The sequence below is a fragment of the Myodes glareolus genome, chromosome 15, assembly GCF_982192425.1.
Source record: "Myodes glareolus chromosome 15, mMyoGla1.1, whole genome shotgun sequence".
NCBI lineage: Eukaryota > Metazoa > Chordata > Mammalia > Rodentia > Cricetidae > Myodes > Myodes glareolus.
This window is the reverse complement of record NC_142040.1, coordinates 59814771-59824840: the sequence shown is the minus strand read 5'-3', so window position 1 is coordinate 59824840 and position 10070 is coordinate 59814771.

The window sequence follows — 10070 nt, the reverse complement described above, 5'->3', positions numbered from 1 at the left end:
ACAGAAAATTATATTTTGCTATCTATAGAATATAAAATGTATGTTTCTAAAATCATCAGTGTTAGAGCTTTTAACATAGATGTTAAAAATATGATGGAATATAAGATTTTTACCTTGTCCTACATTAGTTCTTGAAAACACTTATTGTTGACAAATATTTCTCCTTCACACTAGGAAACTTTGGTAAACAATACATCAATTAATGATAAAGTTAACATCAGCAAGAAGGGGCGGTGAAATGTACCATTGCTGCTCTCAGAGGAAAAAGAAAAACAGCACTTACAGAATATTTTCGGAAGAAAACATTTTCCAAAAGGATAACTAGAATTTAACATTGACAGCACATGAAATAAAGTCAAATCGAGAACATCTAAAATAGCCTCAAATTGCCATTATTAAATTTTGTCAGCATTCAATCTATTTTGACTTTGTTTTACCTTAAAGGACTACTGGATGTAGCAGTTCAATAGCAGCAGATATTATTATGTGAAACTAATATTGCACACCAGTCTCAGCTCAGATGACGAAATAACAGGTAACTACCTAGTTTACAAATGCATAAACCTCTCTGTGTCTGTTGTGAGATTAAAACCATCCATCTTGAAGGGGAACTTTTTAAAATACAAGATGTTAAGTGATAGGTGAAGGAATAGTATTAATTTTTTATTGAGAATATTTTTTTTTTCCTCACAGAATTTATCTTGGTCACAGTTCCCCTCCTGATACTCCTCTGTATTTCTCCCAATCTCTCCTCCCAATCAGGTCCACTCCCTTTCTGTTTTTCAGATTGCCAGGCATACTTGGGTGCACGGGGGTGGGGTGGATGTAAAGGGAGATGGGTAGAGAGAAGGGAGAAGGGGAGGATTCTGGAAAGCTTGGGGGAATGGGATGGGTGGGATGGAGGAAGGATGGATATGGGAGCAGGGAAGTAAATATCTTAATTAAGGGAGCCATTTTAGGGTTTGCAAGAGACTTGATTCTAGAGGGGTTCCCAGGTCCAAGGATAGGTCCCCAGATTGTTCTTTGGGCCGCAGAGGAGAGGGTGCCTGAACTGACCTTGGCCCATAACCAAACTGATGAATATCTTGCATAACACCATAGAACCTTCATCTGGTGTTGGATGGAGATAGAGACAGAGACCCACATTGGAGCACTGGACTTAGCTCCCAAGGTCCAAATGAGGAGCAGAAGGAGGGAGAACGTGAACAAGGAAGTCAGGATCACAAGGGGTGCGTCCACCCACTGAGACGGTGTGACTGATCTAATGGGAGCTCACCAAGGCCAGCTGAACTGCGAGTGATGGAGCATGTGATCAAAATGGACACTCTGAACGTGGCTGGCAATGAAGGCTGACTGAGAAGCCAAGGACAATGGCACTGGGTTTTTATTCTACTACATGGACTGACTTGGTGGGAGCCTGGTTTGTTTGGATGCTCACCTTTATAGACATGGATGGAGGGGGGAGGACCTTGGACTTCCCACGAGGCAGGGAACCCTGACTGCTCTTAAGACTAGAGAGGTAGGGGGAGGTGGGGAGGGAAAGGAAAAAGGGAGGCGGGGAAGAGGTGAAAATTTTTAATAAATAAATTAATTAATTAATAAAATAAATTATAAAAAATCAAACAAATAGACGTTTAAGGGACAATAATTAAATATAGTAATATAAGACAAAAATTAACACATTAGAATTGGACAGCACAAACCAACACAAGAAACAGACTGCTGAAGAAGGCACAAGGGGCAAAGAAACGGTTGCTTACACACTGAGGAGCCTCATAAAAACTAAACTGGAAACCATAATACCCATGCCCTGTGTATATTGCTTCAGTATCTATGAATTCATTGGGTCTTTGGTCATGTTGAGTTAGAGGGCCTTCTCTTAGTGTCCCTGATCCAATTTGGCTTTTTTTTTCTTTTCATATATTATGTCGACCACAGTTTACCCTCCCTGAAATTCTCCCAGGCCACGCCCTATCTCCCCTCTCCTCCAGTTTCACTCCTCCTCTGTTTTATTTGAGAAAATAACAGGCCTCCCAGGAATATCAAACCAACATGCATAGCACGTTACAAGACAACTAGGCACATACATTCTTACCAAGTCTGGACAAGGCAATCCATGAGGATGAAAAGGTTCTCAAATGCAAGCAAAAGAATCAGAGACTGCCCCCACTCTCAGTATTAAACACCCCAAATAATACCAACCTATTCATTCATAACATATATGCAAAGAACCTAGGTCAGACCCAGACAGGTTCTCAGACTATCTCGACAGTTTCTTTGAGCCTCTATGATCCCTGCCTAGTGGATTCTGTGGACTGTGCTTTCCTGGTGTCTTCAACTCCTCTGACTCCTATAATCCTTTCTCCACCTGCTCCAAATGATTCCCAGCTCCACCTAATGTTTCACAGTGGGTCTCTGAATCTGCTGCTGTCAGTTGCTGGATGAAGTCTCTTTGAGCTTGATTAAGCTGGGCTGTACTCTATGAGTACAGCAGAATTGTATTAGAAATCATTTCATAGACTATTTCAGCCCAGTCATGCTTAAGTCTATCCTAGGTGTCTGGACTATGCAGTCTCGGGTTCCTGGCATCCAGACAGAGGTAGGCACGGTCTCCCTCTTGTGTCACAGGCCTCCCTCCTCTGTCTTTCTACTTCTTATACTCTTTCTGCTTCCTATCCTGTTGGCTTCCATGAGACCCATGGGGAGGGTTCTTTTGAAGGCTGGATTTCTCAAAGTCTGTCTCTGTCTCTGTCTCTCTCTCTCTTTCTTTTTCTGTGTCTCTGTGTCTCTGTCTCTCTCTCTCTCTCTCTCTCTCTCTCTCTCTCTCTCTCTCTCTCTCTGTGTGTGTGTGTGTGTGTGTGTGTGTGTGTGTGTATCTTCCTCTCTCTCTGCATATGTTCTCACTGTGGGTTTGTTTTTGTGAACATCGTATTTTTAAGACAGGATGAAAATTTTCCTATTTCAGGGAAACTTCAACAGCTCAAAAAGAAAACATCGACAAAGAACTTCAAGAAATTTCTGAATTTCCCCAGATTCACTAAGCTCGTCCATCTCTAAAAGTGTATAAGTAAAAGGAAAAAAAAAACTTCTGAATCAGTCTCAGATTGGTTGACCTTCCTGGAAGAAGCAAACTGCAGCTGAACTTTCTGGAAGAGGCCCACATCAATGGAGCTACCATGAAAGGACTCTCCAACTTGGTGACCTAGCTACAGCCTTCATGCATCCAGATTTTTTCAGCATCAAACAGCCTGGGGTGTCTTTCAGTAATTTTTCCTTAAAGTAATCACTTACCCACATTCCTGTCAGTAACCAAAATAAACCTCATTGCTTCAACAATTTGGAGTTTGGTGGTATCTCTAATTTAATCTGTTGAGAGTTCCCATTCTCGCATGAGTAGACAATGTGGTCCTGTCCTCATAGAAATTATTATTTCATGGCAGTATATGTGATATATGTATATATGCATGTGTATTTGTGTATCCTTGTATAGAAATTTGTGCATATGTAAAATGATATATTTGCAGAGGATGGAGGACAACTTTGAGTATTGTTCCTTTGTTTCCATAAAGATGTATTTTTCTGTTCACTGTTTCATATTCCTTTCTGACTAACACATGAAATGCTGTGACTTTTCCTGTTTCTGTTATTGGTCCTGGGTTTACAAATGCAAGCTACCATACCTAGCTTTATATCAATTCTGATTTTCAAGCTCAGGTTTTCAGGTTGTATATCTAGTACTTTCCCCAATGTGCCATCATGCCAGCACCTTATTCCCTATCTGCTTATTAAAATTATTCTCTTTGGCCTATCTGCCTTGTGTTGCTGTACTTTGGTGATATAACAATGAGATTTCCATATTTCCTTAACAGCAATCAGGTAACTTAGACTTTAGAATTTGCAACATTCTCCTAGTATCTGTAAACTAAATTTTCTGCGATGAATTCCATTGTACTCACATATATCAGATATATAAATATAGTAGAGACGGGGAGGGGAGCAAGGAAAAATGTAGAGCTCAATAAAAATCAACTAAAAAAAATGAAAGCAAACAAACAAAAAAAGAAGAGTCCAAAGTAAATTTTACAATAATTTGTCACATTTGACATTTTCAAGCTGCATGAAAATGCAAGCTATTTTAAATATATATATAGATTTTTATCTTTATGATGCTATTCCAGTGTATGCTCTAATGGCTGGCTCACATTTCTGGATATAAGTGCTGATTTATTTAGCTTTTATTTTAATGATGTATTTAGATCATTTTTATTGTTGTGTGTCTTTTTTGAGTCATTTAACCAGTGATCAGATAAATTATGCAGTCGCTGGTTTTTTCTTACTGAAGAAAAAAAACCTGACTCACAAAACTGGTCCTTTTGGTAAGGAAAGAGTCAGAGGTTTAGATATAAGAAATTCATTTATTGTACTTCTCAATAGGATACACAAAATTGGAAGGGAAATGTGCTAATATAGACTCTGAAGTAATTGTACATAGGAGAGGATAATTAACTTTAGTACTGGTTGTGGCTCAGTTTGTTCAAAGTCCCCAACAGAAAAAGACAATTTCTGAAGTCCAAATTGTGCAATTAAAGATATGAAGCCTAGGCCTCATTACTGCAGTGCCGCTTATTCATTTTTCAGTTGTTGTCTAGTTTTAAAAATCACTATCTGAACATTCATGTTTTTGTGGTTAAGTTTTCATTGTTTATCCAAGCTTAAATCTTGAAATAATCATCTAAAATATTTTAATTATCCTACCAAAATTTCATTACTGTTGAATAATTAGAATAGATTGGCTAGTGTTTTATAGGGACTCATAAGGGTATGGATGTACAAAAGATGCACAAAATTAGGTCAATGATGTGCTGATATGTGTCAAGTTAGTGTTGGTTTTGTTTATGAACAGGAAAAAAGACTATGCCTAGAAATAATTTTCTTAAATCAAAATAAATAAACATTCTAGAATAATTTCTAAATATAATCAAGAAACCCAGTGCAAACATTTCATTATTTTTGGGATTTCTTATGAATGAACTTCAAATGGAAATTTTTACAGAAGCACAACTTACTTAATCATTTATTCAATTATTTATTTTTGAATAGATATCTGTTTTTTTTTGTGGGGGAGGACATGTGCATGTTCACATGTTTGGAGGTCATAGAGAAAGCCAGGGTGTTGGTCATCACCTTTCACATGGTTAGAAAATATGTTTATTTGTTGTTTACTAGGCTAGCAAGCTCAAGACCATCAGGGGAATTTTCTGCCTCTGTCTTCCACATTATAGTAGGAATGGTGACATCACAGATGTTTTCACTAAATGCAGCTTTAGAAAAGTCCCAAAGATTCAGACTTGGATTCTCACACACACATGACAAGAACTCTGCTTACTTCCATGACTCCCAATCTTTATCTAATATTTACAAAAATGGGCATGCATACATCCATGAATTTATGGTAATTTATCATATACAAGGGCTGATCAACAAAATCTAAAATATTCACTATTAGATTTTAAATGGCAAAATAAAAGTGCTTGGAGATGAGTTTATTAAAGGTAAAATTTGGGAGCAATGTTGTTTATGATACTTTTAATTATGTTATGATACTTTTAATTCTGTTACATTGATAGGAGGAAGCAGTTGATATATATGTTTATTTGTTTTGTACTTTGATTAATTTGTGAAGGAGATTTTGTATATTAATTGAAATATAGAAAATATTTCTACTTGACAATATAATTCATTTTAAAATAAATCACATAGCAAATATTACCAAATATTTTTTTCTAAAATTTTGAAATATTTGATGTAAACCATTGTTTATTTGAGTATGATTGACATGTAGTTTAAATAATTCAAAAGTCATGAACAAATCATTTCAATGTAGTATTATAGATGTAACTACATGAGTGTTTACTACTTATGTACCTAATTATATATTAAAATCATTTTTCCTTTACTTTGAAAGTGAAGTAAATAGCAATTTTCTAATTATGATATTACAAAGTCATTGTTCCCAGGAAATATTACACAAAAAGGTCATACTGAGATGAATCATTGAATATTTGAACTGAGCTTAGAGCAATATTTCTCAATTCTAGCTATTGATTCTTTGCACCACAAGCCAATTACAGCTATTTTAACTTGAGATGTATTAAAAAATAAAATAGAAAAAAACCAGAATTTAATTTATGCATTTCAATTAGAAAGTACATTTTATTCTTAAATTTGTGTTAGTTAGTTATAACTGTAGTGCTAGAAATTTCCTTAAATGTTAAAAGTTCAACTTAAACCACAAATGTAGTATTTAAAAGGCATCCAAACATCATTTAAAGTCATTTGAAGTCTTTTATATAATCATGTGTTTCGAATGGCTAATCATACCTGAAAGTTTCTATACTCATTAAAATCATTGCAGCTGAAATTCTGAGTTGATCCATGTAGCAAACTTCAGTATGGTAATTTTACTAAAACTTTTTCTATTAAATATTGGTGTAGGAGGGTCTTCTTTCTATGTGTTGCTTTCATTGGTTGAATTAAAAAAAACTGCCTTGGCCTTTTGATAGGGCAGCCCTTAGATGAGCATGGTAGACAGAACAGAATTCTGGGAGAAAGAAAGCAGAGTCAGGCAGACGCTATGGCTCTCCTCTTCAAGACGGATGCTGGTTAGACTCATGCCAGTAAGCCACAGTCAAGTGGCAATACATACTAATAGAGATGTGTTAAACTATTATGTGAGACTTAGTCAATAAGAGGCTAGATATAAGGGACTAGGCAGTGTTTAAATGAATACAATTTGTGTGTTGTTATTTTGGGGTATAAACTAGCCAGGAATCCGGGAGCCGGGAGGGACAAAAAGCAGCCCGCTCCCCTGATACATCAACTTATTATTTGCATACCTAGTACCTGAAATGCAAATTGTTTTTGTCTACTAATGGTGCAAAGAATTTCCAAAGCATTCAGGTTTGTATTCATAACACTTTTCTGAGGTTTAGAAAAATGGGAAATTTAAGAAAATTTAATTATCAAATCTTTCAACTCAACACCACCCAGATAGACATTGACACTTGTGATAATAGGACAGCACAGGATCTTTTCATACATACTCAGATAAAAATGATTGCCCAATAAATTGAGAAAAAGTAGCTCTGTGTGGGTTATCCACTAACAATAAGGAAATAATCTAGATAAGTGCATAAAAATTGACAGCAAATCATCTTCCAAAGATATTGAGACTGCATTACCCTTCTATTTTCTAGTTAAATAATGTTGATAACAATATTTTCAGAAACTTATAGAATGCTAACTAACATCAATTTTAGGAATTGTTGGTTTGTTTCTATGTATAACTACATATTTGAAGTTGTAAGATTTACTTATAATATAACTGTGCCAGATTTCATCTTGGGCTGATTAGCTAGTAATAAAAGACCAGGAAGGTGTACATGTAAATAACTTTTAATAACAGTTTGAAATTTATAATTTTCTTTTAACTTTCAATTGCTCCATTGTTTTAGCCCTGGGACTTTCTTCCTTGGAGTAATAATTAACAAATAAAAACAATTATTTCTCAGGAAGTGAAAACAATGCAAAACAAAATATTTGCATACAAATGAGAAAATATGAAATCAACATACTTAGGAGAACAGAACATTGTTTTAAATAACTCATAGATAGGACAACCTTAAAGATAGAACATTATAGAGAAATATCTAGAATTATTCATTGTTTAAAAGTGTAGATAATATTAAAATGTTTTAAGTAGAACACAATTTTGATCATCTTTTTATTTTTTATAAATCATAAGCATCCCCTATTTCTTAGAGATCATGTAAGTATATTTTGAGCTTTATTATTTTTCTCTAGTTCAACAGCATGTGGTACTTTAATTTGTTTCCATTATCTCTTTTATTTTATGAATATGAACACTTTTTTAAAACTGCTTTAAATTACAGGTAAATTTGATATGCTGTTAAACCTCTTTTTTAAGAAAAAAATTATTTTGCACTGATATAATCACCTTTTTGGTTACAAAACTTGAACTGAACAGGCTAATCACACTTTGCCATTATATAACAGTCAAATATGAAAAGAGATCAGAGATAGAGAGGGGGAGAGCAAGTAAAAGAATTCTGCTAATGCAGAAAAAAGTTTGAAGGTATAGTAATCCTTGTGTATATAGGTAAGTATTTAGAGGGCCACTTAAAACTATGTGTGTTTTTAAAAATGAAAATAATAATCTCTCTCCTAGGGCCTCTGTTGTGCTAATCCACAGATTTGGATCCCAGATATGGTACCAGACATGAGTTTCATCATGTGGAAATGGATATAAATCCATTCAGAAAGTAGCTGGTTATTTCCATAACACCGATGAATGTGTTTCCCCTTTGGTTTTATGTATAGAATCTTCCATCTGTATGGAAGCTATGATATAGAGATGAAACTTGCATGTGAGTATCAACTTAATTTTTCAATGTTTAATGACTTACATATATGGTATCTTAAGCTATAGGGTCTTATCACAAGTTTTGGAGGTTAACCAAGAGCATTGAACAGACTTGCTAAAATTTAGGTGGAAAAAATATATAAGACATATTGATAAGAACAAAAAAGGAAACGCATAACAAAAATTCCCAAAACTTGAAAAGAAGCAACTACCTGTTAATGGAAGTATTTTATGAAAATCTATGGTCTCTGGGATTGATGTCTTGCCTGTAACATAGTAAATCAATTAATCTCTTTATATGTGTATTTGTTTATATTTATAGAGCTCCTATAGATGTAGATGTGCATATGGCATTATTGGAGATTTTTTGTGTTATGATCCTTTCCAAATCCTTATATTGACTTGCAGTCTCATCTGTAAAACAATTTATCCTTTCTTTTTCATTACTGCAGTTATGTGGCAAGTATTTTCATTTTTATTGTGATTAATGGTAATAAGTTTTACATATCCATATGCTGGTATCTTTTCTGCTCAGAAATTTGTAGTTATATTATTTGTTGATTTGACAAATCACCTGGCAAAAACAACTTAAAGAGGGAAGAGTTTAATTTATCTTACAGATAAAGGGCGCAGTCTACCATGTAGATGACTCATGGTAGTAGAAGTCTGAAAAAGTTGATTACATTGCATTAATAAACATATATCATAGAATGGCAAAGACTGCTACTCAACTAGTTTTTCTTTATTCCAAGACTTTATGCAATCAAATATGACAGAAAATCTGAGTAAAACTTCTAATGTCAAATAAACTAATCTAGAACATCCCACACAGGCATGCCCAGATATCTGTCTACTAAGAAAATATAGTTGCAGTAAGCAAAATTTTTCACTTCCTCATTTCCTACATTGATCACAAGACATATCAATTCCAGCCATTATCTTCCATTTCTTTTCCCTATAGAGCCAATACCATACACAAACTGAAAAATCATTCACTTAAAATTTGTAAATATTCATAGTGTTTTGTAGTTAGAGGTTGATTTTTGCTCCCAGCTGCCCAGACCCAAAATGGTCAATCAGAAACTGTATTAATTAAAGCAGTGCTTGGCCAATCACTTAGGTGTATTGCTAGCTAGCTCTTTTATCTGAAATTAGCCCATATCTATTAATCTGAACATAACCACAAGGTTGTGGCCTACTGGAAGGTGCCAGCAGGCTCCTGTGGGTATTTTTCTTCTTCGGTGGTTACATAACATCTCTTTGACTCTGCCCATTCTCTCCTTCTCTATCTGCTTGGAATTCCCACCTTGCCCTATTCCATGCTGCAATAGGCCTAACGCAGTTTCTTTATTATCCAATGGCATTTGCAGTATGCAGGGAGAATTGCACATTAGTGTTTTAAAGTCTCAAGAATATAAAATTCCAAATCCATAGCATCTTGCATGTGTGGGAATCTCTTAATTTCGTGCTTCTGTATAATGAAAAACAATTTATATGTGCAATATTACAGAATAGACATTACCATGATGAAATAGAATAGTGTGTAAATAAGAAGACAAATTATATTAAGCAAACTGGAAACCAAATAGAGATAATACCAAATATTACAATTCTATATCATGCATCT